Source organism: Bos indicus x Bos taurus, chromosome 11 (genome assembly GCF_003369695.1).
Source record: "Bos indicus x Bos taurus breed Angus x Brahman F1 hybrid chromosome 11, Bos_hybrid_MaternalHap_v2.0, whole genome shotgun sequence".
Taxonomy (NCBI): Eukaryota; Metazoa; Chordata; class Mammalia; order Artiodactyla; family Bovidae; genus Bos; species Bos indicus x Bos taurus.
This window is the reverse complement of record NC_040086.1, coordinates 18,477,199-18,504,753: the sequence shown is the minus strand read 5'-3', so window position 1 is coordinate 18,504,753 and position 27,555 is coordinate 18,477,199. Positions and strand designations below refer to the sequence as shown.

At 39.8% G+C, this 27,555-nt stretch overlaps 1 pseudogene; it reads right to left on the bottom strand.

Moving 5' to 3' along the window:
- LOC113900695 overlaps window positions 1-27,555 on the bottom strand; it is a 105,106-nt pseudogene that overhangs the window by 58,021 nt on the left and 19,530 nt on the right.

Sequence of the window (27,555 nt, the reverse complement as noted above, 5' to 3'; positions counted from 1 at the left end):
GGGCTTTCTGTCTGTAGTTTTAGGATCTGTCCTTTGGTAAAAGGATTTAAATTGCTTATTTTATTCCCTTGGCTAACTTTTTGCATGATCAAAATATTCAGTTAAATGATATGTTAATTTGATGAGACCATGGCACTCTATCTTGCTTCAGCCCTCAATGTATGTAATAGTATCACTGACCATTGTATCCTTCCTCTGCGCCTAGTAGTATAATACATTACATTTATTATTTCTATTTCACACCACAACTTTGGAAAGGAAATATCTCCATTTTACAAAAGAGGAGTCTAAGGACCTTTTACCTGTCCCATACCTTCAAAGTCAAATGTAAAATGGATACAATTTATAAGATGTAGTTAGTATAAAAACATATTTATATTAAATAGCACTGCCAAAGGTAGGCGTGTCTCTTCTAACGGATTTCCATCACCATTTCATTTCATACACTTGTGCAACCATTTCCGGGTACCATATAGGAAAATGTCTGTTAAGTTAGAGACCTTTGCAATAATCTATTTAGTTACTACAAACCTAGTAGAAATATAAAGAAGGAAATGAACTGCAGTTGACCTTGTGGAATTCTTCACCTTTCCATTCTTCCCTCCATTTCCTCTCGATGTTGAAACTGTGGTTTCCTGGTTTTCTTAGTGTCTCTGTGAGTCCACTCTGACCCACCTGATGGTCCCTGGTGATACAAAGAGCCCTCACAGAAGGACCCTGAGGCAGTAGCTCTTTCATTTCAAGTGAAGGCCTTAACAGCACCTAGTTGGACTCAGGTCTTTGGTCCATTAGCATTGAAGGCACTTTGCCTTCTCCTTACCAATCAGAACTCCATCAGTTATCAGTGGAACTGAATAAGATCATAGCTGATCGCCACATGCTCCTTACTGGGCCTATATTGTTAAAAGCATCTCTGAATCCACAAGTCTGTTGATTCATTTATGCATTGAGAATGCAGAGTCTTAGCCAGTGGACCACCGCGGAAGTCCCTTGTTGATTCATTTGTATCTACAAATACTTCTCTCTTTGGCAGAGTATTAGTTGACAGGATTTCCTGTATGATGAGGACGATGATTTGCAAAATGCTCTTCATACTCATATGTATATCACTGTTCTTTACCATAGGGAAGTAACGGAGGGCACTCTTCCCAGTCCAGTGTCGAATAGAAATAAAACAATCTATTGTAATGAAATGCAGACTATTATTTTGTTTTGCCTCCTGGTCGACTATTCAGGCTGAGTTAATTTCTTACTGATAACAGCTGATGTAGTGTCTTCAGTATTTCATTGGCACAATTTGAAAGGGAGCACACCAAATGAGAGAAATTAAGGCATAACCAAGTTGACTGTTCTAAGTGCTTTAATGAAACTGTCTAGTATATGTAAGTTGGAATCAAGTTCGGTACAGTAGTGAGACTCATATATTCCATTCCTTCAGAGTTATTTAGTGAAAAAGAAGCTACAGTTCAGGAAAAAGGTAAAGACTGCTTCCCATGTAGTGACTAATATTCTTCTCCATTCCCCATGGTGTGGCTCATGCTTATAAATATTAAAAATCTGGTACAACCAAGCATAATCAACCAACACTTACTCAGCTTCTACCAAGTACCAATCATAAATGCTAGGGAAGTGAATTAGACACAGTCCCTGTCCCGTTTAAAAGCAAGAAGCAGGTAAATAGAGACTTTATACATAAATAGAAATTCATAAAACTACAGAGAGGGAGCGGTTATCTATAGACACTGGAATTTGAAAATTGGATAGGATTTCACCTAGAAGAAGGGCAATTGAGTACATTATTTATGCAAGAAGTACAGAATCTATAGAGGCATAATGGTGAACCAACAGGGTATGTTCAGGGAACTCTAAAAATTAGCTGTCTTTTTTTTGAAGTTATGAAAAATATTTATACAATTCATATTTAAAAATAAAAATTTGGACTCAGAAGACAAACCTATAAGCATCATTATTTTAAAACTTCTTTTTCAATAATTAATAGGAACAAGAAACAGTCTCTCGGGATATAGATATTTGAAAAACTTCTCAAGTTAACCAACATGACTTACTTGACATTTCTAAAGCTCTATACTTAACAGTAACAAAAACACTTTCAGTTGCAGTATACATAGAACTTCTATCAAAATAAACCATATGAAGATAGCTTCTTTTAATTACTAGAGGGAAAAGGGCTGAAGTGAGTGTGGAGATATGGTAGGAAACATTGCTGAAGAGATAACCAGAAACTAGACGGTATGGAAACAGACAGAATTCACTGGCTACTCAGCACTATGTTAGGTACCATGTGGGATACAAAAACATCTTTAGACTTTTTGCTGCTCTTGAAGAATTTATGATCAAATTGAGATGAGAAACCAACACACATGAAGAAATGAAGAAGAAGTCAATGATGAGTTACAGACTCTAACTGCAGTTGGGATTCAAAGAAGGTACAGAGATCAATACAGTCTGGAATAACCAAAGAATTAAGAGAAAGTTGAATTTGAGCTGCTCTTTGAAGAATGGGAAGACTTAGCTCAACAGCTCTTAACCAACCAGTACTACCCCCTAGCGGACATTTGGAAAGGTGTAGGTTGATTTTTAGATGTCACAGTGGGAGGGTGAGAGGGTCATTTTAGGAATTGCCTTGTGATGCATAGAAGAGACCTACTCAACAAAGAATTGTCCCTCTCAGAAGTCTAGTAGTGCTCCCACCCAGAAGCACTAACTTCATAAATAGGGGGCAGAGAGGGTAGATTCCAAATGGTGAAAACAAAACAAATATAAGAATTATGGAGATGTATCACTCTGGGTCATTAACAAGATTAATTAATTCAGAAATAAATCCTACTCAATTTTAAAAATTGATTAATTTTTGCAACTTATATCAGAAATTACATGGTTAAATAGGGCTTTTTATGGGATTGCAATCTCAAATATCATTAGGGATTAGAGAGTAGAAACAGTATCTCAGGGATTTAACCAGCACTCATCCCTCAGTCCCATCACTTCCCTGGTGGCTCAGGAGGTAAAGTGTCTGCTTACAATGTGGAAGACCCAGGTTCAATCCCTGGGTTGGGAAGATCTCCTGGAGAAGGAAATGGCAACCCACTCCAGTATTCTTGCCTGGAAAATCCCATGGATGGAGGAGCCTGGTAGACTACAGTCCATGGGGTGGCAAAGAGTCAGGCATGACTGAGCAACTTCACTTCACTTCACTGCATCCTTCAGTGCTGCAAGGTCACTCTGGATGCACGCAGCTCAGCACTGTGGCTGTGTTATCCCCTCTCCAAGCAGTATGTGCCTACTTTCTGTTTCTGGCCATCCACCCGGGGGTGCATCAAACTGTCTAAGTCAACTGTCTGTGTCATTCTGATCTTAAGGCTTCTGCCTGCCCTTGGCTTCTGTTTACTGCCTTTACTGTTTACTCTCAGATTTCTCCTGCCTTCCTAACTGTCATGTATCTACATCTCCCTTTCACATGCCCCTAGACTGGGTATCTGATCACTTTGTTCCATGACTCTGTCCCTGAGAGGCAAGCCCTTAGGCTCCATGGGCTTGTGGGTCATTGGCTGACTTGTGGTTTGCTTGCTCTAGAGCCTCTATAGTCAGGTCGTCCCCCATCAGTTTGCTGTGAAGGATCAAGATGGTCATAAGCACAGGGAAACTCATGTACAAGTGACAGGGCCCCAGCCTTATCGACAAAGGCAATGGCTTTCCAACAAGGACTCTGGCTATGCTGAAATAAGGTTCAATGAAAGTGGAATTACAGGATCTGCTACTCGCAGTTAAAAAAAATCAAGTGCCAACTTTGCTGAGCACATGGTATGGAATAAACTGTTCACCATTTAGAACTCTTCCGTCCCATTTATGCATATAGATTATGGTTACTCTCAAGTTCAGGTGACACTACTTTCAAAATAAGGGTCATGCATTTACTTCATTTCAAAGTCAACAACTACAAAATTTATCTCATAGATTTCTACCAACACTAAATTGCCCTCCAAACTTCTCTATTTCCAACCATTGTAGTAGGAATTTTATAGGGAGTATAGAATTAATTGTTGAGGGAAATATATCATGGCTGTGAACTGCAAGTATTCTATGCTTCACTTACTAAGAGTGCCCCCGGGTCAAGTCTGATGGAAAGAAACACCTTAATAACCACATAAAACAAATTTTATAACCTGATGGCCCACCAGCCAAATTGGGCCGAGAAATATTTTTCATTTTGATGAACACTGTCTATTATAAATATTTGAATTAGAATGACATGTGAATTAGGATTTCAGTGGTCTCAACCAGTCCAGAAAGGTGTAGCTAAAAAAGAAGCCATAAACAAGTTCCAATTTGCAAGAGATGAAGTACAGGTATGTAACACTGGACAAGGCCAGATGATGAGGTCAGGTGGGTGACATTTTATTTGGCCTATGATTTTAAATACTAACACTTCACTCCTTTTAAGGTGATCATGCTCACCAGCCACTGTCTGACACCTACAGTCACACACTGTCTCTTTCGCCTGCATGTAAGCCTGGTCTAGTGGGAAAAATAAATGTGCACTTAGAAGTCTAATTAAAACACACACTATCAGCAACACAGTACTGAAAGCCCCATTAAGCATCTTATGAATGCCCAAGAGTGCCCCTGACCATGTTTGGAGTGACACATTTTGGCTCGGTTGGTGAAAATTAGGATCAGGCCCTGGACACTGGAGAATACACACTGCATCCCATATGGCCTGGTGTGTAGGTGGACTGCTCCCTGGGTGCCTGAAACTCAGTGAAAAAGCTTTGGGTAGGAATTAGAGGAAAATGATGGAGAATGCAAATTAGCACACTATGGATGGATCTGCATCATGTATGGCCACATTATGGATTGGATTCAACTGTCAGATGGCTATGTATTATTCATGATCAAATTCAGGGTAAAGATACCAGATGGCAAAGGCATATTCATGGTCAGATCTTAGTTGTTAGATTAATTATAAATCTACATAAGAATTGGATAATAATAATTTAGACTGCTCTCAAAAGAATACTCTGTAGGTCATCTAATCAAAAGTATTTTTAAAATAAGGCATATAGGTTATTAGGTGACATTAAACATTTTATGTTGCCATAAGTTATTTTCCAAAAAGACTTTCCAGTAACATACAACTTTTTTCAGATTTCACTAACCTGTGGCTTTGGTCTTAATTTTTGATAGAGCTGGTGGTAGCAGTGCCATTTTGTTAAAGGACTGCAGATGATTTACGTGAACCAGAATGTCAAGGGAGCAGCAAAACTCTGTAGACAAGAGAAATGTTTTGTCTGCGTAGCTACGACTCATCATGTACAAAAAGGCTGTGTGATTTCAGGTTCTGCCTAAGTGTCATCAGCATTATGTGGGCTGGACATTTTTGGATTCCCTCTCTAACCTTCCACATCTTGCTTTGTGCCCAGTGAGGCTCACCTGGAAGCCTTGCATCAGTGAGCTCACTTGTCCTCTGGATTTCAGCTGCTTGGCCAATGACGGGTATCAGTGGGAGATGGGGTGGGGCGGAGTGGATATTCTGTTTAAATCCCTCCCTGTATTATCTCCTCTGCAAAGGACACTGCTCCTGTTAAGGGGTCCTCTCCACACAACTTTCTCTCTGAATTCTGGAAGCTTCGGTTGTGGTTTTCTGTTGTTACCAGCCTTGGGGTTGTTTGATATTATCCTCTGTGGTTTCTCTATATTCTGCCCACAGCCTTGTGAACAGTTCTTTTATTAAGTTCTTCTTAAATATCCATCTATACAAAAAAGAAGTAATACCTATAGTGAGTGGGAAAAAAGCCCCAGAGGAGACAGAGTTCAAGACACATGGAGAACACAGTTATGGTGGCAAAAAAGATCACAGAATGTTTGTTGTTGTCCATCACTGAGTCAGGTGCTGAGAATGAATGAGAACTGAAGACCGAGAAAGAAGCACTATGAATTAGAGAGACTTAGTTGCTGCCATGGGTCTGTGCCGTATGGGCTGTGGGGCTATGGGCATAGGAGAACGTGCAGATGACTAGGATTTAGCTTAAAAAGTGTTATGATGGGGAAGTACAGGGTTCCATGGGACCCAGTGGAGGGGCAAGCATCACAGTCTGGTGAGAGAACAGGGCAATGAAGGTTTCACAGAGAAGTGACCTGTGAGTCTTATGAGGGATGCATAGGAATTGGCACATTAAGTGGTAGGAAAATGTGGTTCAGGTAGTGTAACATGTGCAAAGGCCTGCTGCTAAGAGAATTCCTGGAAAAGAGGTTCACTGGTGTTGATCATAGTAGTTAGAGGGAACTAGAAGGCTGAAAAGCTAAGTCAAGGTCATATAAGCTGAGTTTGTAAATCCTGTTAAGGAATTCAGATTTTTCCTCCCATCAGAGCATTAGAGAGACACTGAGAGCTTCAAATATGGAGAAGAGGTGACCCAGTTTCAGGGGTCACTGATCCTTGGTCAGAGATTGCTGTCTGCTCTGGTTTTCCTGCATGAATGAAAAGACTGCTCTCTGTTTCGAGTGAGTCTCTAAGGCAGTCAGCATGAGGTGGAACTCACACGGGCCTGTGGGTGTTGTTCATGATCCCTGATTAAGAGCCAGGCCCTCCAGGGATCTCAGTAGTTCCTGTCACTTACAGTGCTTGGCTGTTGTTTGTCAGTATATTTACACTTTTTGCCCAAATCAAAGTAATTTGTATTCACTTTTTCATCTTGCTCCCTTCAGAGTTTTGCCCTGTTTTGAAAAGAACCCAAGATACTGTTCAATGGAGATGGTAAATTTTCCCTGTGTGACAGTATAAGTAACTGGCATTTCTTTTTAACCAACCTCTATGCTTTGTTTCCTTTGCGTTTTCCATTCTATACATTCCAGCCCTGAGCTGAGATAGTGGCTCAGGATATTTAGCTGCCTTGGATAGATCTGGAAAACTTGACTTTGAATTTCACCATGTGATGTAATGGGCTTCCCTGGTGGCTCAGTGGTAAAGAATTCACCTGCAATGCAGATGTGGGTTCGATCTGATCCTTGGGTTGGGAAGATCCGCTGGAGAGGGAAATGGCAGCCCACTCCAGTATTCTTGCCTGAGAAAAACCATGGACAGAGGAGCCTGGCGGATTACAGTCCATGTGGTTGAAAAGAGTCAGACATGACTTAGCACTGAACAACATCGATATAATTAGGCCTTGCTGAACTCGGGGACCCACAACGTTCATAAGAAAGATATTTCCAGGCAGGAGGAAAGCAGGAGAGATCGCCTTGTAAAATGTGAATGAATACAGAGCTCAGACCTAGGCTGTATCTGTATGTGCAACTGTCTAGAGAAGTTACTTAAAATATGCTTACTGTATAAAAGAGGAAGGTGCTTGGCTATTATTTATAACTGAAGCAAAATGTTCATGAAGTAATAGCTACTCTTATATGTTCATCTTCTTCTTTCTTTTCTTTCCCTCTCTTTTTTTTTTTCCAAGTCACTCTGTTGAAAAAGTATGCTGGTTACATAACACTAAAATGATTTCAGAACTCACTAATGATTGGGTTTTTAACTTGCAGTTGGAGAAACATTGTTATAGAGGATTTAACCAAAATGTACTTTTCCTATCTCTCACTGTGGCAAAGAAACTATTTCTACCTGACTATGGAGTTACGAAGTTCTACCTAATTGTTGGGGTGTCTGAAAATTGGTGAAGATTTATGCAGAGACTCTTGCCTCATTGGAAAGGTAGCAATTTAATTTTTTTTGAAGCTCTATCTTTTCTTATTTTCGCATACATTGACACATTTTATTCTTAAGAGGAAAACATTTTAATTACTGCCGTTTTTCAGGGAGACAGTAATCTACCTAGTGTCACACAACGCAATGTTGGAGATAAAACAAAATTCAGGTTTGACGGATTCCAAAGCCCAGATTTTGGAACTTCCTGGTGGTTCAGTGGTTAGGATGATGGTTCCACTGCAGGGGGCACAGGTTCAATCCCTGGTTGGGGAACTAGAATACCACATGCTGTGTGGTGTGGCCAAGAAATAAAAACAAAAATACTAAAAAACAAAGCTCATATCCTTTTATATTCTGCCTTCTAGTGAGTTATCTACTTTCCACCTTCCATGCATAGGCTTGAAACCTTATCTTTATGTGATTATGAGATGGAAAGCTCTTGAATCCCACTGTATTCAGGAGATATTTTGTTCTGTTTGATAGCTACCTATGGGTTCCTTCCCATGAGGAATCTATTTTCAGTTCACATTCGAGTCAGAGAGTTATTCCTCTCAATTGTTATGGTGGACATATTGCTGGTCTAACTCTGAAACAGCTTGCTAGAATTCAGAATGCTGAGATGAGAGAGAGAAAGCTGCAGGACTAGGCACATAGAAAAAACTGCCATTCCTGTGTTCTAAAGTAATTGGAAGCACGAATTTTAAAGATTCTATTGAAAGGAGCTGTTCCACTTAGCATTTTTGTTAATTGTATCTTAGACTTCAAAATAAGTGAATGAGTAGAGACTTGAGAATTTTTCATGTGCCATGGTGGAAACATAAAAACCTTTTCAGTCCCAGCTGTTGTGGAGTAAAACCATGGAAATGAGGGAACCTGGGAAGAGGATTGGAACCATAAGGCAAGAAGAAAATAAACCTGGGAGAACAGATCAGAACAAAGACATCTTTCCTTAGCTTTCTGGGCTAAGAGGTTTCCTCCAATTCCTTTTTTTTTTTTTTTTTTAAGATTTATTTATTTATTTTGGCCACACCAGGTTTTAGTTGTGGCATGTGGGTTCTTTAGTTACAGCGCGTGAACTCTTAGTTGCAGAGTCCTAGTCACTGGACCATCAGGGAAGTTCCTCCTCCAGTTTTTTAGTGAAGGAAGAATTAGAAATTGATAGGAGAACCTCAGGGGCTTCCCAAGTGGTTCTAGTGGTAAAGAACACATCTGCCGATGCAGGAGACTTAGACACAGGTTTGATCCCTGGGTCAGGAAGATCCCCGGGGGGAGGACACAGCAACTCACTCTAGTGTTCTTGCCTGGAGAATCCCACGGACAGAGGCGCGACAGGCTACAGTCCACAGTGTCGTGCAGTGCTGGACATGACTGAAGCGACATAGCACACACCCCAGGAGAAGCTCAGTGTAGGTGTCGGTCATGTCTGATCATACTTCAATAAGTGAGCATTCAGTGTCACATGCCTCTCCTGCACAGTGGACTCAGCCTTTCTCTCAAGGTATTTGTGTGGCATTTTTAAATCATAAGTCTAGGACCCAAATCAAAATAGACAAACCTATTCTGAACAGATTCTGTCTTGTTCTAGATGAATATAGGTTGTCCTTGGCAATCAGCAACTCTAACTTTAAAACGTTTCCCTTCCTATTGTCGTCTGAACATATTTGTACCCCTACAATTCATGTTGAAATCCTAATCTCCAGAGGTGGTGGTTTGTACAGATGTCTTTGGAGAGTACTTCAGTGAAACTCTCATGATTGGAAGTGGTGTCTTATAAAAGAGACTCTTATAAAAGAGCCCTACACCTTCTACTATATGAGGACACAGTGAGAGTGTGTGATCTGGGCAAGGATCCTACCTACCCATGCTTGGACTTCCAGCCTCTAGAACTATGAACAATCAATTTCTATTGTTGATAAGCTACCTAGTCTCTGATGATTTTTCACAGCACCCAGACTGAGATACTTCCCTTAGAACTTGAATTATTTGAGATTCTCAGCATCAGCCTTCAGGAGGGAAACTCATAAATGTATGTTTTTCATGCTTGTTCTCTGCAACATTGTGAAGTGGGCATTGTGTGTTGCTTGCTAGGTCTCCTCGTTCTCTTTCTCCAGGAATCTCTTTTATTTCAATCTTATCTTTCTGAGGAGCCTCAATTCTTGAGGAGCTACTTTTTCCTCTGTGCTGGCTTTTGACTATTATTTTCCTCCAAAAGCATAGCTGTGTATGTTGTAGTGTCTCAGAAATAGGGTTAATCTCTTTAGGACTTTTGTAAAGATATTCATGCATTTAGAATAACATTTCTTGTGAAAAACATCTTCACTTTAACTGACGCCTTCTATGCCCTAACCCATGGGTTAGACATAATTAAGCCAATGCTTTCATTTCTCAATCCTGATGAAGGATCTCAGGCTCAAAGAAGTTGTTAACTTGTCCTAGTTCCTCCTCAGAAGGAATATCCTACCAGCCAAAATTTTAAGTTTCTTGTTCCATCATTAAGACACATTTTTCTAGGAGGAAAAAAGGACAAGATATTGTTCTGAGCTTCCTGTATTTTCATAGGGATTGTTAGTGAATTTATTCTGGTTTGTATTGGAGCACTGAAACTTGGTTTGCCATGTATTGTGAGGATTAAAAGGACACAAGACTGGAACACTTCAGTTAAATATATTAAGTTTTGTTGCTGCTCCATGTTCATTACTTATCTGGAGATTCTGTGAGATAGACAGATTAAATATAAGAAGAAAATGGGAAAAGAAACAAACCAACATCTTCCAAAAGCTTACCTATTTCACGGGCTTATGCACACAGTCTCACTTAATTCTCAGTCAATATTTTAGTTGAGTATTATCTACATTTTATAGAAGAGGAAATTAAGGCTCACGTAGTATTTTGTTCATGGCCACATAGATCATAGAAGTAGGATTTAAGTTTGGTTTTTGCTGTCTCTAAAGTTCATACTCTTTCCATTAATCCATGAAAACCTCTAACTTTCACAAACTTACAATTCAGATGGGGAGTATTTCTGACACTAAAAAGGAAATAACATATATTATGAAGCAATATATATTAGATGTCTAAGAAATGAGGGATCAGTTATATTGAGATAAGATGGGATAAGTAAACCGGAGTTGATTTCACAAATAAAACTCTTCTAGTATTCTTGCCTGGAAAATCCCATGGATGGAGAAGCCTGGTAGGCTACACAGTCCATGGGGTCTCAAAGAGTCGGACACGACTGAGCGACTTCACTTTGACTTTGACTTTAGGTTCCCACTTAGGGAACTAGAAAGAGCATCTCTCAGATTCTTACAATAAAAAAAAAAAATACACAAATTGGAAATTCATGACTTTTTTTTTTAATCTATTAGAGAATTTGTCACAGGGTAACCACCTGGCCCAGCATCTAAGGAGAGAGAGACCATGACAGGGAGAGACCAGACGTGCGCACCAGCTTACTTGCTATAGACACAAGTGGACACTGGCTAGAATATCTCCACTAGGGGAACAGAGAATTGGTGGAGGCCAAGGATGTGCAGGTGAGAGAGTTCTGAGCCCTAGTGGCCACAGAAATTGGGTGAACCTACAGTCTTTTCCCTGGTAGTTCAGCTGATAAAGAATCCGCCTGCAATACAGGAGACCCTGGTTCCATTCTTGAGTCAGGAAGATCCCCTGGAGAAGGATAGGCTACCTACTCCAGTATTCTTGGATTTCCCTAGTGGCTCAGACAGTAAAATTTCTACCTGCATTGTGGGAGACCTGGGTTTGGCCCCTGGGTTGGGAAGATCCCCTGGAGGAGGGCATGGCCACCCACTCCAGTGTTCTTGCCTGGAGAATTCCCATGGACAGAGGAGCCTGGCTGGCTACAGTCCATGAAGTTACAAAGAGTTGGACACGCCTAAGCGACTAAGTACTGCACAGTCTTTTCAGGATTTTTCTCCACAAACCTACTGAACACTTGCAGAAAAGATTCAAAAGAATCCTAAGAAAGTGTCCAAATATGGAGAGGGAACTGGGAGCTGCTGAAGGATGAGGGATGAACGATGAAGGATGAAGGAGCTGCTGAAGGATGGCCCCAGGATTCCACCTGGACCCCTCTCACCACATTTTCCCCTGGAAATGAAAACTTTAATCTGTAGGGGAAAGGGCAACAAACAGAGGGGCTTATAGTACACTAGGGAAAATCCACTGCAGCTGAGGGAAAGGAAAAAACACCATGCCATTGGGGGAGGGGCAGAAATAGTAGAGATGATGGGCCTGTGACTATATCAGGGGAGGAGCAGAAGTATGGAGATGACCATATCCTTGAGAAGCTACTTTGCTGAGAGTAACTACCAGCCATGACACCCCAGTAACAATGAGCATCCACCTGATGCTAATGCTCAGATGCCATTCTTCAATGAGAGAAATCAGAGTTCCTTAGAAAGGTGGTCCATTCCAGAGCAGAAGCAAGGAAAATACAGGATGATCCTGGAGCATTTTGAGGTGTCAAAAAGCACAGAAGTGAGACAAAAATTAGTTTCATTTCAAAAGGGCACCAGAGCCAAAAGAGCTCCTATTGGCCAAATTTGCAGTAACTTAAAAAAATATTTATTTCTATTTGGCTGTGCCGGGTCTTCGTTGCTGTGTAGGCTTTTCTCTGTTGTGGTGAGTGGGGCTACTCTTCGTTGCAGTGCACGGACTTCCCACTGTGGTGGCTTCTCCTGTTGTCGAGCACGGGCTTTAGGACTTTCAGGCTTCAGTAGCTGCGTGAGTGGGCTCAGCAGTTGCGGTTCCCAGGCTCTCCAGCATAGGCTCAATAGTTGTGGTGCACGGGCTCAGTTGCTCTGTGGCACATGGGATCTTCCTGGATCAGGGATCAAACTGGCATCTCCTGCATTAACAGGTGGATTCTTTACTACTGAGCTATCAGGGAAGCCCCACATTTGTAATAATTTGAGAAATGAAATAAATAATGATAGTATTGGATCATAACCCAAAGAATGAAGTAAATATCCGTGAGTCTATACTGATATAAATAAATAACTGAATAAGTATATAAAGGGAGAAGGCATAAATTGTCCTTTTAGAACAATTTGAAATAATAAATGTTGAAGGATTAAGGGAAGTAGAAAAATCACCATTAGAACACAAAAAATTCACAGTAAAAATTGTTGCAGTCAAGTTTCACTGATGGGTAGTAAAAATCAGTGAATGAATGTTTAAGGAGAAACAGAATATTTATTGCATCTCAAAATATCTTCCTCTAAATGTTTTTTACTTTAAAGGGAAAGATAGTAACTTTAGAGTGCAGATATCTGGAAAATCCACCTTAGCCAAGTGATCTCCAGTAATTTGCACCAACATCACGCGGTCCCTGATATGATTCACTGAAAGGAGCACCTTTTCTTAAGTGGTATTCTTCCAAATGGAGCACGGCCTCAATCTAATCATACTGTATATCTTAGCATCTCTGTCTACATAAAATGTATGTCTAAGCCTCTTACAAGCTATTTGAAGATAAGGATGCCAAGGGTTTTTGTTGTTTTCAGTGCTTCTAAAAAGGACATAAAATGCAATATAGGCAAAGCTTTAGAAGGAAAAAAGGACTATCCATAATGCTAATATAATGCTACTTTTTGAATATGACATGCAGTTCTGAGTGTCCTTGCTCCCAAGATAAAAGAGAATCACAAGGAATAAACACCAAACTTCATGAGGCCAAAATTTCTAACCAATATTTTTTCTTTTGCACTACTCTAACCATTTTTTTTTTTTGAAAGATGGGAAAAAGGCACCTATAATTCCACTCCTAATCCCTCTTTGAATGTTCATTCTTGCCCTGTTTATATATTTTATGGGCTTCCCTGGTGGCTCAGATGGTAAAGCGTCTGTCTGCAATGCAGGAGACCTGGGTTTGATTCCTGGGTTGGGAAGATACCCTGGAGAAGGAAATGGCAGCCCACTCCAGTATTCTTGCCTGGAAAATCCCATGGACGGCGGAGCCTGGTAGGCTACTGTCCATGGGGTTGCAAAGAGTGAGACACGACTGAGCGAAGGGAACGGAAGGGAAGATACATTTTATACACCTGCAATCACAGTGTAGATGTCATTTTGTGTTGTTTTACTCACTTATATTGTAAACATTTTCTGTATTTCTATGTAGTTTTCAGAGTTATTATTTTAATGCTTGTATAATGCTCTGTCATGTGAAAATGTCATAATTTACTCATACATTTCCCTATTGTTGAACATTTAGGCACTTAATGTCTCTTGATGCTAAGTACTGGAAGATTTTTTTATGTAGGGGTTCCCAAAAGGGACATGGGGCAATGAAACAGATAATGTCACTAATGCACTTTTATACAATACAGAAAAGAATTTCATGTGGACATTGCACATAATCATTCTCCATCAGAGGTAAGGACAGGGTCTGAAAATGTAAACCGATGAAGTAAATTTACTGATGGTTCAACTATTGCAGGACGGATTTGCGGGAATTGTGTATTTCTGTTCGCCTTTCAGTGTTTAACACTCCATCTTTCACGTAACTGATGCTGAGTACTTGCATCGGTGTAAATGTACTCCCATCCTCATTATTCCATCTCTGTGTCTGTCTTCACTTTGGAGGAAAATCCACCTCAAAATGACCAAAATGGGTGGGATGGGAGAGGAGGGAGCTCCCAGAGGGAGGGGATATATGTATGCATATAGCTGATTCACTTCATTGTGCAGCAGAAATATACTCCAACAGCAGTAAAAAATGTATTATTTCTAGGCTTTAACAATAGAGTTGTATGGTGGTAAGAAGCAAAGTACTTATAAGCAACAAAGGAAATATGGAAGTGCCTTTGGTTGTAGAGAAGAGGAAAACAAAAACAATCTCAGAGCTACAGCCACAAAGAATAAAAATACTTTTCATTGTGGGGCAAGTAATTCTTTAAGAATCCATGCTTTTCCAGTCCTTCATTCAAAACTAGATGCAAAATAAGCAAGCTTTTCAATATTTTCAAGTTGTTTATGGGGATAATTAGAAATTATTTTAATCTGTTGGGATATGAGAAACTCTCTCAAGTCTAGCAAAAAAAATCTTTGTAAAGAAATCAAGCTTTCTAAAGGGCCAGGTGTCTGCTCATTTATATAAAACTACATGTTTTAAACTCTGAGTTCATCAAGGAGTTTTTAATCTTCACTGGTATGTTTTCCTTTTAAGTATCTTTCCCCTTTCTTTTTGATTATGTTCTTCATGGTTGGAGTGGTGATTAAAATTTTTTTAACAATATTCCAGTTTGGTAAATATTTTCATTTTTTGGTGTTCTAGCCATGAAATTATATTTTCCCCTTCTTTGAAAGTTTTATTTTGCTAAGTCCTAGAATTCACCTGTGAGTCAACTCAAAATTTACATTTCTTTAATATATCCCGAGATGATATGATAATGTCTTGGGCATTCTGTAGTTTCAGTGCTATATGTTTGGTGTAAAACTGGTATGAATTCTTTCCATTTATCCTTCGTGTGAGTATGTGAGTTGTTCCATCTAATTACTGATCTTTCATCAACTCTGAAAAATTATCAGCTATTATGCCTTCAAATATTGCTTCTTTATTATTATTTATGTTCCCTCCGTCTGGAACTCTGAGTAAATAAGCATAGAACTTTATCTACTTACTTACTTTTGGCTGCACCGGGTCTTCATTGCCTTGCCCAGTCTTTCTCTAGTTGCAGTGGCTTCCCTTGTTGCAGAGCACAGGCTCTGGGTGCGCCGGCTCCCTTAGTAGCATGCAGGCTCCTCAGTAGGTGCAGCCTGGGGCTCTAGGGTGCATGGGCTTCAGTAGTTTTGGCATACAGGCTCAGTAGTTGTGCCTCCTGGGCCCCAGTCGCTCAGTCATGTCTGACTCTTTGCGGCCCCATGAACTGCAGCATGCCAGGCCTCCCTGTCCATCACCAACTGGCATTGTATACCCAAACCCATGTCCATTGAGTCAGTGATGCCATCCAACCATCTCATCCTCTGTCATCCACTTCTTCTCCTGCCCTCACTCTTTCCCAGCATCAGGGTCTTTTCAAATGAGTCAGCTCTTCGCATCAGGTGGCCAAAGTATTGGAGTTTCAGCTTCAACATCAGTCCTTCCAATGAACAGTCAGGACTGCTCTCCTTTAGGATGGACTGGTTGGCTCTCCTTACAGTCCAAGGGACTCTCAAGAGTCTTCTCCAGCACCACAGCTCAAAACCATCAATTTTTCAGCGCTCAGCTTTCTTTATAGGCCAACTCTCACATCCATACATGACTACTGGAAAAACCATAGCCTTGACTAGATGGACCTTTGTTGAAAAAGTAATGTCTCTGCTTTTGAATATGCTATCTAGGTTGGTCATAACTTTCCTTCCAAGGAGTAAGTGTCTTTTAATTTTGTGGCTGCAGTCACCATCTCCAGTGATTTTGGAGCCCAATAAAAAAAAAAATAAAAATTTTGTTTCCACTGTTTCCCCATCTATTTGCCATGAAGTGATGGGACCGGATGCCATGATCTTAGTTTTCTGAATGTTGAACTTTAAGTCAAGTTTTTCACTCTCCTCTTTCACTTTCATCCAGAGGCTCTTTAGTTCTTCACTTTCTGTCATAAGGGTTGTGCCATCTGCATATCTGAGGTTATTGATATTTCTCTCTACAATCTTGATTCCAGCTTGTGCTTCTTCCAGCCCAGCATTTCTCATGATGTACTCTGCATATAAGTTAAATAAGCAGGGTGACAATATACAGCCTTGATGTACTCCTTTTCCTATTTGGAACCAGTCTGTTGTTCCATGTCCAGTTCTAACTGTTGCTTCCTGACCTGCATATAGGTTTCTCAAGAGGCAGGTCAGGTGGTCTGGTATTCCATCTCTTTCAGAATTTTCCATAGTTTATTGTGATCCACACAGTCAAAGGCTTTTGGCATAGTCAATAAAGCAGAAATAGATGTTTTTCTGGAACTCTCTTGCTTTTTTGATGATCAAACGGATTTTGGCAATTTGATCTCTGGTTCCTCTACCTTTTCTAAAACCAGCTTGAACACCTGGAAGTTCACGGTTCACATATTGCTGAAGCCTGGCTTGGAAAATGTTAAGCATTACTTTACTAGCATGTGAGATGAGTGCAATTGTGTGGTAGTTTGAGCAATCTTTGGCATTGCCTTTCTTTGGGATTGGAATGAAAACTGACCTTTTCCAGTCCTGTGGCCACTGCTGTTTTCCAAATTTGCTGGCATATTGAGTGCAGCACTTTCACAGCATCATCTTTCAGGTTTTGAAATAGCTCAACTGGAATTCCATCACCTTCACTAGCTTTGTTCATAGTGATGCTTCCTAAAGGCCATTTGACTTCACATTCCAAGATGTCTGGCTCTAGGTGAGTGTGAGCGATCACACCATCATGATTATCTGAGTCATGAAGATCTTTTTTGTACAGTTCTTCTGTGTATTCTTGCCACCTCTTCTTATTATCTGCTGCTTTAGCACATGGGCTTCAGTGGCTGGAGCATGTAGGCCGTGTATTTGAGATTCGTGTCCTCTCTAGAGCATGGACTCAATAGTTGTAGTGCACAGGCTTAGTTGCTCTGTGGCATGTGGAATCCTCCTGGACCAGGGATTGAACCCATGTCCCCTGCATTGGCGGGTAAATTCTTATCCACTGTGCCACCAGGGAAGTCCAAGCGTAGAACATTTTTATCTGCCCTTTATGTCTTTGAACTCTTCTTTCAAATTTCCCAACTCTTTTATCTGTGGATAATTTCTTGACATCTATATTCTAGGCCACCAATTCTTTTCTCAGTTGTGTATATTGTGCTAATCTTTCCACACAATTTTATTATTTTTAAAAAATTTTATTCTTAATTATTATATTTTATTATTTACTTATGTATAATTATAATTTATGTTTATCTTGTTTTGCCATTTTCCTGAACCAATTTGTTTGAAAAATCTCTGTGTGTGGGCTATGTTATTACTTTAACTATTAATAATCTGGCTTCCTAAGTAAGTGTATATAAAATAAAAATATTTTAAGAAAATGAGAACAAATAATTCTTTAGTCTTGAGCCATGAAATATCTAGAATATATTTGTAAAAAGAAAAGCATTTGTTGTTTATCTGAAGTTCAAATTAAACTGGGTATTTCATATTTTCATTTGTTAAATCTGGCAACCCTAGGAAATGTTGAGGAATAATATGCTGAGTAATGTGACATTCCTTACAATAAAATCAAGGGCATACTTTGCCAGTTTGCAGTACTCAGGTCCTGTAGAATCTAGATATTTTGCCAATAGTATGTCCCAGTTCTTCAGGTATCCCTTGATTCATAAGCATGGAAATGTTAGGCCAGGTACCTGACTTTCTCCCAAATCATACACTTGTCATAAATCATGTATAACCTGAACATATTCTCATGCTTCTAAAGAACTCACTTGCCTTTTTTTTTTAATTTTTTTATAAAAATTAATTTTTATAAAATTATTTATATATTTTTTATTTTTATTTAAAAAATAAAAAAAAATAAAAAAAAAAAGAATAAGAAGACAATACAAAGCAAAAGTAGGCAAAGGACCTAAACAGACATCCTCCCTACAAAAGATATCCAAATGGCCAATAAGCACAAAAAGATGGTCAATGTAATTAGCCATTAGGAAAAAGAAAATCTAACCCACAAATTTGAGCTCACTGGGGTGACTATAACTAAAATGACAGGTAATACCAAGTGTTGGTAAGAATGTGGAGAAACTGGAACTCTGATACATTACTAGTGGGAATGTAAAATTGGGCAGTCATTTTGGAAAATGGACTGACATTTCCTCAAGTGGTTACACATAGGGTTACTATAGGACCCAGCAATTCTATTCCTTAGGTATATACCCAAGAGGAAGGAAAACATATGTCCATGTGAAAACTTGTATATGAATGTTTATAGCATTGTTATTCATAGTAGTCAAAAGGTAGAAACAATCCAGATGCCTTTCAACTGTTGAATGGATAAGCAAAATAAGATACATCTATACATGGACTAGTATTCAGCCATAAAAAGAAATGAAGTACTGATTCACGTTACAACTTGGATGTACCTTAAAAACAGTATGTTAAATGAAAGAAGCCAGTCACAAAAGACCAAAAAAAAAAAAAAAGAACTCACTTGCCAGCTTAATGGCTTGTTTCCGACAGTTTTGCAATGCAAGATTCAATTAATACCTTATTAGAAACATGACAAATTATTACTTGTCATAGATCTTTCCAGTGGGTTGCAAACTGTCACAGTCATAAATGTGAAAAAGCTGTGATCCTTGTAGCACTGACTTTCATGCTGTGGTTTTTTGAGTCCCAGGGATCCGGTGAGATGTTTCTAAGCCCACCATGAGGGTAAAGATTCAGTCTCTGAATCCAGGTTGCTCAGTTTTTATCTGTAATCTACACCTGGGTTCTCTACATATTGCATTTGAATAAAGTGTTCTGATGTTAATACACGATTTGAAAACTGATAATTTGGAGGCATATAGGCTTTGTTGTGAGAAAAACTTGCATTTACTCTGGTTTTGGCACTTATATTCTATGCAAACAGTGACTGTTTACTTAACCTCTTTAAACCTATTTCTCAAATGAGAAGAATGATAATAAAAACTTTCCTCATTGGTCTTTTTATTTTTTTTTTCTTTTTGTTGCTTTAAGAACACTTAGCATGAGGTCTACCTCTTTAAAAACTTTTAAATGCACAATACGGTATTGTCAACTACAGACATTATGGTGTACAATGGATCTCTAGAACTTACTCATCTTGCATGTAGGAGACATCACACTTACTCCCAATGAAGAGTGATTCCCCACTTTTCTCTCCCCCAGCCTCTGACAGCGGCCATTGTACTCTCTGTTTCTGTGGGTCTATTTTAGATATCTCGTATAAGTGGAATCATGCAGGGTATGTCTTCTGCGACTGGTTTATTTCACTTAGTATGTCCTTCACGTTCACCCATGTTGTTGCATAAGGCAGAATTTCCTTTTTTTTTAAAGACTGAATGATATTCTATTGTATATATATGCCATATCTTATTTATCCGTGCATTCGTTGATGAACATTTAGGTTGTTTCTGTATCATGGCTCTTGCGAAATAGTGTTGCAATGGACATGGAAGTGCAGATAGCTCTTCACGATCTTGATTTTAATTCCTTTGACTGTGTACCCAGAAGTGGGGTTGCTAGACTATATGGTAGAAAAAATGAGATAATTCATTTAAAATATTTAGAATAGCAGCTGGTACATAGTAAATAAATAATAAATATTAGCTACTATAATTATTTTATGTTAAAAGTAATCTTTGATTCATTTAATAATTTGTTGAACTAATATTCAATTAATTATAGTGTCTATTTTGAGCCAGTAATGAATATACTTTTTCTCATGTAGTCTTCACAAATGCATGCTGAGGTAATTTCATCCTCATCCTATGGGGAGGAAATTGAGACCTGGGCAGACTGGTGAGCTGGCATGTTCATTCAGCTGTAAGTAGCAGACTGGAGTTTTAAAACTGGGTGGCCTGAGTTCAAGTATAATATTTTTCTTATTAAACCCTAACTATCTCCTCCAGAGTCAACAGGGAGCACACTAATCATGTGATTTATGATGTCATTTAGATTTTTAGATCTATGGATTTTGTAGTCTTGCGGAGAAGTTGTATTATTAAATGATTGCCCAGTGTCTTCTTTCTAAGCATCAATATTAATGTGATTAATATAAGTCATCAGAAAAATTTTGAGGGCCTTGGTGTCAGGTGCTCTCTGATTACTTCCTTCCTGGATTCTGGAGGACTGTTATTTGCTGCATTAATTCATGCAGACTTCAGGAGTGGAAAACAAATTCTTTGTTACCTCACCATTTGAATGGCCTTGCTTTTCTTTCCACAGTTATTTCTGTAGGTTAATGATATCAAAGAGCATTTTGTAGTAGAAAAATAAACTGCTTCTGATAAATATATCATCACGGCAAATCATACCTTCTTTTTATACTGCTGAAATACACAAATGCCTTTTTTCCAAATATAAAAATATTTTCCAATTATCTAATACCATAACAGGTTATTTCAGTCATTAGGAATGGCAACCCAGAGTCACTTCATCAGGGATTTTTTGTCTGCTGGTGAACTGGCATCAATTTGAAATTTTCTTTCTTCCACTGAATTTGCATATCCCAATGAGTGGTTAATATAACAGTCGTCTCCTCTCTCTTTAGTTCCTATAACATTGTTGCAGTGCATGAAGCGTCATTTGTGTCTGGTGCTTTACACAGATTAATTCACTTAACTTTTATTACAACTCAGCAAGGTAGGTCTTATTCCATCTTAAAGATGAGGAAACTCAAGCTGAGGGAGTTAAAACTGCTCACTTAAAGTTTCACTACCTGTACATGAAGCAGTTAGAATTGATTCTCAGACTTTTTTCAGTTCTAAAGCTGAAGGTCCTTCCTGATGTAAATACAAATGAACTCGAATATTAAACAATTTCACAAATGATATACATGGCCACAAGTATATAGGAAAGCACCACTTAGGTGCAGTGGAAATCAGTGTGATAAACATAGTAACAGTGAACAGTTTTTGAGGGTTTATCATGAGCTAAGCATTGCGTAACATAGTACAGATACTAACTAACCTTAAAAGCCCGTAAGGTATTTTTTTATACCCAAATTACATGTGAGACAACTGAGGTGTAGATAATTAGGTCACTGTGATGACATTCTGGGCTTCCCTGGTGGCTCAGGTGGTAAAGAATCTGCCTGCAGTACAGGAAACCTGGATTCTATCCCTGGCTCTGGAAGATCCCCTCGGGAAGGGAGTGGCTACCCACTCCACTGTTCTTGCCTGGAGAATTCCATGGACAGAGGAGCCTGGTGAGGTATAGTCTATGGGGTTGCAGAGGGTTGGACATGACTGAACAATAAACACACACACACAACATTCCACATTTATTAAGTGCAGGAAACCTTGGGTTTTGATGTGATTCTGTGTCATCAAAGGCCTTGTTTTCACTCCTGGATGATCCTAAATTTTGGTTCTAATAATTCTTGTCCTTAATTAATATCTTGCCAGGTCCTGAATCTATGCCATATTTTATATATTGACAGAAACTGTGTATTGATTTAGCCTGAAGGGTGAAGTCTGGTTTCTAATTGAGGCTTCCCTTGTATCTCCTGGAAATAAGAAAATTATTCTATGCTTAACCCATTATCTTTGCTGCATGGCTTGTAAATAAGGCTTAGTTTTAGCTTGGAAAATGTATTTTTCTATCATTTTAAAATAATCTTGATTATATTTTTAGAAATACAGGTTATTTTCCAAATACTTTTAATTTTATTACTATGCATTATTTATAATTTTTTTTTGGAAAAAGCTCTTTGTGGGAAACCTATATTTTAAAACTAGATTTTTGTCATGATTTTTTAAAATACAAACCATTAAATTCCTATTCTATTACAAATCTTTTAACCACTTTCTATATCTTATTTTCAATTTTCTTTTGTTTTAGCTATTAAAAAATTGAATGTCTTTATGTATTAAATACTGTGTCAGGTATTTTTAATGAGCTTTTAACAACACTGTCCACAGTTGATGCTTTCACTGTACTTTAAATTACTTATCTTTGGGATCTACCCCTAATGATCAAGGGATTTCATAATAGCAAGGCTCTTGTTTAAATAAAAATATCTCAAAATAACAATAACTCTGACTTATGTAGTGTTTCTGTAAGTTGTGCCAGGTACTATTCTAAGTGGTTTATACATACTGACTCATCCTCAACACAGAATATGACAGATGGAGAAAGAAAGGTACAGGGAAGTTAGTGGCTGCCAAGGCATGTGGTGAATGAGGGTAGGCTGAGTTTGAAACAAGACGGGCATCCTCAGGACTCTGCCCTCAACCATTCATCCTATAGTAATGAAACCAAGTAATTGAAAGCATTAAAATCTGTTCATGATGTTTCCAGATTGTCAAAGGATAAATCTTGTAGAATCCAGTTTATCATTATAGCACCAATAAATCATTCATCCATTGAACGAATGTTTATTGAGCTCCTGCTGTGTGCTTGTTGCTGTGTGAGGCATGTGTGCATGTCAAACCCATGTCTCTTATGTCTCCTGCGTTGGCAGGTGGGTTCTTTATCACTAGCAACACTTGGGAAGCCCTGTGTGAGTCATAGATGGTGTAAATGAATAGAATCCCTGATTTCATGGAAGACTCAGCCTGTTTAGGGACACTGACTTTTAAATAAGTTGTTGCAGCCTGATGTGTGATAAGACAAGGATGTTCCCAGGGATGGAAGACTTAGCCATGTCGATGCATCAGGAGGGCTTCTTTGAGGAGGTAACATTCCCACTGAAACTTGAAGGATGAGTTAGAAGTAAGCCAAAGTGAAAGTCTCTCAGTCATGTCCAACTTTTGTGACCCCATGACTATATAGTCTATGGAATTCTCCAGGCCAGAATGCTGGAGTGGTAGCCTCTCCCTTTGCCAGGGGGTCTTCCTAACCCAGGGATTGAACCCAGGCCTCCTACATTTTTTACCAGCTGAGCCACCAAGGAAGCCACCAGGGAAGTAAATCAAGCAAGAGGCAATAGCAACAGTATTTATAGGTGAAGGTAGCAAGCATTGGGAGTAGTTATAAGCTGGAGAGAACCATCTGGAACCAGCGGACAAGGCTCTGTGTGGAGAAACAGGAGAAGTGAGGTTGAAGAGCAGAGCAAGCCAGCTCGTGGGCAGCTCTGAAGCCATGTTGGCAAGCTTCCTCTTTATCTCAGATGCAAAAGGAATTCCCATGGAAGTGTTAAAATGTGGGGAGTGACCTGTTTAGATTTGCATCAGAGAAAGAATGTTCTGGCCAACATGGAGAGTAGATAGAAAGCCTGTGTGTGTGAGGGTCACGTCTCTAGTCAGAGAAGCCAGTTAGGAGGCTGTAGTCTAGTAACAGTGGTGGTCAGGTCTAGAGCATTAGTGGACATGTAGAGAATTGGAGGAGCTTCCCTGGTGACACAGATGGTAAAGAATCTGCCTGCAATGTGGGAGACCTGGGTTTGATCCCTGGGTCAGAGATATCCTCTGGAGAAGGGAATGGCTGCCCACTCCAATATTCTTGCCTGGAGAATTCCATGGACAGAGGAGTCTGGCAGGCTACAGTCTACGAGGTTGTCAAGAGTTGGACATGACTGAGTGCCTTTCACTTTCACACTTTCACTCAGAGAATTGGAAAGATTTAAGAGATACATAGAAGGAAAAATTGGTAGGACTTAACAAATGACTGGATGTGAGAATAAGGAGTTGAGGGTCAGATGTTTCTGGCTCTGGCCAAGAAAATGATGTTCATGCCATTTCCAGAGATAAAGAACCATGCATGCATAGGGTGTGTGCACAGGCTATGGAAGAGGGGTGAAGAAAATTGCATTATCTCCATGTGCTGAGTGTTAGGTGCCTCAGACATCTGAATGTAGATGGTAAGAGCCTACATCAGTGCACAAATGCACAATAGGTGCTTAATAAATATTACTGAGTTGAATGAATGTATGGTTGGCAGTGGGGTGTATGCATTTGGAGCTCAAAATCAGACTTGCAGAGAGAGATAAAATTTCTAAAATGATAGCATATAGATGACAACCAAAGCCTAGATAGTACTGAGATGTGGGAGTGTGACAAGTGAGAAGAGCAGAAGGCTTGGGATTGAGCCTTGGGCAGTGCTAACATTCAATCAAGCACTAGGCTGAGGAAGAGGAGGCTGTGAAGAAGTAGCCAGCAAGAGAGGAGGAATATCACGGGAATGCTGTGCCCAAAAGCAGAGGGAATGGACTGTTTCCGGATGTTAGAGTGTCAAATGCCTCCAGCAGATCAAGCAGCATAAAGATTGAAAAACATCTCTTAGATTTAGAAATAAGAAAGTCACTGATGACCTAGTAGCATCAGAGAGTGATAAAGGCCGAAGCCAGATGGGAGTGGGTTGAGAAAATGAAGACGGAAAATATGGACAACTTGTAAGAGAATATTGGCTTGAATGGAAGAAGAGGTGATAAGAAATAAGATCAGTAAAAATGTTACAACACTTTCATGTTCTTTTCCCCTTTCCCTTCTTGAATAATTCAGTTTTAAAGCTATTGGGTGGGGCTAAAGCAAGAGAGCTACTCACATGAGCGGGTGGCTGGTGGGGGATGCTGGAGCCCAAGTAGGTTGAGGTGTGCACACTTGTGGGGAGTGGGGGTGGAGATGCCTCATTTGTGATGTCCTAAGTTTTCCAGTAGTCATGTATGGATGTGAGAGTTGGACCATAAAGAAGGCTGAGTGCCGAAGAATAGATGCTTTCAAATTATGGTGCTAGAGAAGATAGCAAGGAGATCAAACCAGTCAATCCTAAAGGAAATCAACCCTGAATATTCATTGGAAGGACTAATGCTGAAGCTGAAGCTCCAATACTTTGGCCACCTGATGTGAAGAGATGACTCATTGGAAAGATTGAAGGCAAAAGGAGAAGAGAGTGGCAAACGGTGAGATGGCTAGATAGCATCACCAACTCAATGGACATGAATTTGAATAAAACCCAGGAGATAGTGAAGGACAGGGAAGCCTGGAATCCTGCAGTCCATGGGGTTGCAAAGGGCCAGACACAGCTTAGGGACTGAACAACAACAAAGCCCAGAGAGAAGAGAGGGCTGAACAGGACGAATTTGCTGAGGAGCGGGCTTCATGGGCTATTGGAACCTGAGCGAGGTTAAGTGGGCATCTTAGTCTGGATTCTCCAGAAAAATGGAATCAATAGGAGATAGAGAAGTAGAGTTGCTGAGAGATATTTACTATAAGGAATCGGTTCATGTAATTAGGAAGCTGAGAAGTCCAAGACATGCAATCAGCAAGCTGGAGACCCAGAAGAGCCAATTGGTATAAGTTTCAGTCCAAGTGTGAATGCAAATCCGGGAGAAGTCCAATGTGCCAGCTAAAAGACAGGGAGGCAGAAAGCAAGAAGTTTTTGCTCAGCCTTTGATTTCATTCAGGCCTTTGACAAACTGGGTGAAGTCCTCCCACAGGGAGGAGGGCAATATGCTTTACTTAGTGAATGAATTCAGTGTTAATCTCATCCAGAAACTCCCTCACAGACACACCCAGGAATAATGTTTAAACAAGTATCTGGGCACCCCAGGGCCCCGTCAAATTCATACGTTAAATCAACATCACAGTTGGTATATCCTCATATATGAGAATATGTCATTATATGTCAATATATGAGGAATTTGAGAGTCCAAGTCAGGTGAGGAGTGTGACTATGTGAGGGGTTGGGGAGAGAAGGCCTAATGTTAGGTGCAGGAACCCACATGAGGTAAGAAGGGCATCTATGAAGTGGGGAGTCTGGTGTAAGTGTCACAGCATGGCAAGGTGAGCATGCTGTCCGCACAGAGGAGTGACTTATGAGTGGGATCAGGGCCCAAGCAGGAGAAGTGGAGTGTTGACACCGGGAAAGGCTCAGCATGTGGTATAGGAACACAGTGATGTGGGGTATGAGGAGGGTGTCATAGAGAGGAGAAGATGGCTGTGGTGCTGGTTTATTGGTTGCACTCAGGAAAGTTTATCAAATGTGTAACATCTCAAACTGGGCCTTTCCCAGTGTGGACATGCTCTTCAGACTTATTTAGCTTCTGATGTCCTATACCAGGCCAGCCATCTGTGCAGACAGCTTTCTTGCTTTGCCTCACCCAATGGTTTTAGGAATGAGCTATTACAAAGGAAAAGGGAAAAGGAAAAGGAAGAAGAAAAGGAAAAGAAAGAATTGAGTTTTTTAAATCAATCTTATTTTTTGTTAACTCTTCACAAATATCCTCCTACAAGCTGTCCATATTTGATGTAAATATGTGTATATGTGTGTTGTTGTTTTTGTTTAGTAGCTAAGTCATGTCCAGCTCTTTGTGACCCCATGGACTGTAGCACAGTAGGCTCCTCTTTGCATGGAATTTTCCAGGCAAGAACACTGGAGTGGGGTGCCATTTCCTACTCCAGCAGATCTTTCCTACTCAAGGGTCAAACCTGTGTCTCTTGCATGTCTTAGGTTGGCAGCTGGGTTCTTTACCACTGGTGCCATACAGGGATTCATCCCCTAGCTCTCTCCAGGGGAAAGTCTTGGAGCAACAACCCCTACCAGAGCAAGGGGAACATCCAGAATCTGCATCTTGGTCTCTAATACTAGGAACCTGGAAGTGTGGCAGGCTTGGCAGAAAAATCTTTTTTAGAATGGTAGAATCTACATGTAGTAGTCTGCACACAGAAACAAAGACCAGTAAAGGGGAAAAGGCTGAGAACAAAAGAGTAGGAGGTGGGGAATTATACTTAAAAGTCCTCTGAATGCTTTTATGGGGAGACTGGTTTTAAGTTGATGACTGATTGGCAACTCTTGAAACTGATGAAGGCCATATTTAGGTAGTGGAATAGAGTGGTAAAGAACTTGGGCCATGAAGTCAGGATGCCTGAATTTCTGTTCTGGTTCTGTTATGTTTAGACATGATATTGGGAAAGTAACTCAATTTCTCTGCCCCGATTCTTTATATTTAAAATGAGGGATAATAAAAATATCACTTATCAAATGATTAAATGAATCAATACACATAGGAACCCTGGAAAGTGCCTGACTCATGGTATCAATAAATGTTGGCTATTATTTTTTAATGGGCTAATCTATTAATCCAACCAGTCCATCCTAAAGGAGAGCAGTCCCGGGTGTTCATTGGAAGGACTGATGCTGAAGCTGAAACTCCAATACTTTGGCCACCTCATGCGAAGAGTTGACTCATTGGAAAAGACCCTGATGCTGGGAGGGATTGGGGGCAGGAG